The sequence below is a fragment of the Petromyzon marinus genome, unplaced genomic scaffold (assembly GCF_048934315.1).
Source record: "Petromyzon marinus isolate PM22_M1 ecotype Great Lakes invasive population unplaced genomic scaffold, UKy_Petmar_22M1.pri1.0 PM_G_Scaffold_149, whole genome shotgun sequence".
NCBI classification, from domain to species: Eukaryota; Metazoa; Chordata; class Hyperoartia; order Petromyzontiformes; family Petromyzontidae; genus Petromyzon; species Petromyzon marinus.
The window spans coordinates 25,001-27,500 of NW_027422705.1; positions in this window are offsets into that span (position 1 = coordinate 25,001).

Sequence of the window (2,500 nt, forward strand, 5' to 3'; positions counted from 1 at the left end):
AGAGGAAGTCTGTGATCCACCTGCAGGTGGAGTAGGGCACGTTCAGCTGGAAGAGCTTGTCCTGAAGCAGGGCAGGGATGATGGTGTTGAAGGCAGAGCTGAAGTCCACAAACAGGATCCTGGCGTAGGATGCTGGGGCGTCCACATGCTGTAGGGTGAAGTGGAGGGCCATGTTAACTGCGTCGTCCACAGACCTGTTGGCTCTGTAGGCAAACTGAAGGGGGTCCAGGAGAGGGTCTGTGATGGCTTTGAGGTGTGCCAGGAGCAGGCGCTCAAAAGACTTCATTACCACAGATGTAAGGGCGACCGGTCTGTAATCATTTAGTCCTGTTGGCCTTAGCTTTTTGGGCACAGCGATGATGGTGGAGGACTTGAGACAGGCTGGTACATGGCATGTCTCCAGGGAGGTGTTAAAGATGTTGGTGAACACCGGAGACAGCTGGCCAGCGCAGTGCCTGAGGGTGGCTGGAGAGACAGAGTCCGGCCCGGCTGCTTTGCGTGGATTCTGCCTCTTGAAAAGCCCATTAACTTCTCCCTCCTGAAAGGAGAGAGTCGTTTCTGTAGTATGGGTGGGGGATGGGGCCTCTTGGGTGGGAAGGGGTGGTTCAGGACAGTCCAATTGTCTTTCAAATCTACGGTAGAACTCGTTCAGGTCGTTGGCTAGGCGGGAGTCGTTAGTGGTGTGGGGCGCTCTGGGTTTGTAGTTGGTGATGTGCCTGAGCCCTTTGGCAGACAGAAGCAGCGTCGTTAGTAGAGAACTGGTGTTTTAGTGTCTCTGAGTACAGTCGTTTAGCCTCTCTCACCGCTTTGCTAAACCTGTTCTTCGACTCCTTGAATCTGTCTCTATCCCCACTCCTAAACGCTTCCTCCTTCTCCAACCTCAACCTTTTGAGCTTTGCTGAGAACCAGGGCTTGTTGTTGTTAAAGTTCACCCTGGTACGTGTTGGGATACAGCAGTCCTCACAGAAGCTGATGTACACAGCCTCTGTGAGTTCATCCAGACTATTGGTAGCAGTCGTGAACATATCCCAGTCAGTACAGTCTAAGCACGCCCGCAAATCTTCCACAGCCTCACTGGTCCACTGTTTAGATGTCCTCACAGCAGGTTTACAGAGTTTTAGTTGCTGCCTGTATGCACGAATCAGGTGGACCAAGGGAGTTCTGTGCGAGCCGAACAGCCCCGTGACCCACAAGAGAAACATCCCCGCCAAATTCGAGCGTTTGACGGGGTCTATCCGTGAAAAAATATTCACGTTTTTGAGTGCACATGCATTTCTGCTGCAAATGCCTCTGGAAGTTTCATGCCGTTCGTATGCCAATTGTGGCAACACGAAAATGACCCGTTTTCCCATTCCGAGGGATTTCTGTGCGACCCTAACAGCCCCGTGAGCCACAAGAGACACATCCCCGCCAATTTCTAGCGTTTCACGGGGTCTATCCGTGAAAAATATAGACGTTTTTGAGTGCACATGCATTTCTGCTGCAGATGCCTCTGGAAGTTTCATGCCGTTCGTACGCAATGTGGCAACACGAAAATGACCCCTTTTCCCATTCCGAGGGATTTCTGTGCGACCCTAACTAACAGCGCCCGTGAGCCACAAGAGAGACATCCCCGCCAATTTATAGCGTTTCACGGGGTCTATCCGTGAAAAATATAGACGTTTTTGAGTGCACATGCATTCCTGCTGCAAATGCCTCTGGAAGTTTCATGCCGTTCCTATGCAATGTGGCCACACAAAAATGACCCGTTTTCCCATTCCGAGGCATTTCTGTGCGACCCTAACAGCCCCGTGAGCCACAAGAGAGACATCCCCGCCAACTTCTAGCGTTTGACGGGGTCTATGCGTGAAAAATATTAAAATTTTTGAGTGCACGTGCCTTTCTGCTGCAAATGCCTCTGGAAGTTTCATGGCGTTCCTATGCAATGTGGCAACACGAAAATGACCCCTTTTCCCATTCCGAGGGAGTTCTGTGCCACCCTAACAGCCCCGTGAGCCACAAGAGACACATCCCCGCCAATTTCTAGCGTTTCACGGGGTCTATCCGTGAAACATATAGAAGTTTTTGAGTGCACATGCATTCCTGCTGCAAATGCCTCTGGAAGTTTCATGCGGTTCGTACGCAATGTGGCAACACGAAAATGACCCGTTTTCCCATTCCCAGGGATTTCTGTGCGACCCGAACAGCCCCGTGAGCCACAAGAGACACATCCCCGCCAATTTCTAGCGTTTCACGGGGTCTATCCGTGAAAAATATCAATTTTTTTTTGACTGCACATGCATTTCTGCTGCAAATGCCTCTGGAAGTTGCATGCGGTTCGCATGCAATGTGGCGACACGAAAATGACCCGTTTTCCCATTCCGAGGGATTTCTGTGCCACCCTAACAGCCCCGTGAGCCACAAGAGAGACATCCCCGCCAATTTCTAGCGTATCACGGGGTCTATCCGTGAGAAATATTCACTTTTTTGAGTGCACATGCATTCCTGCTGCAAATGCCTC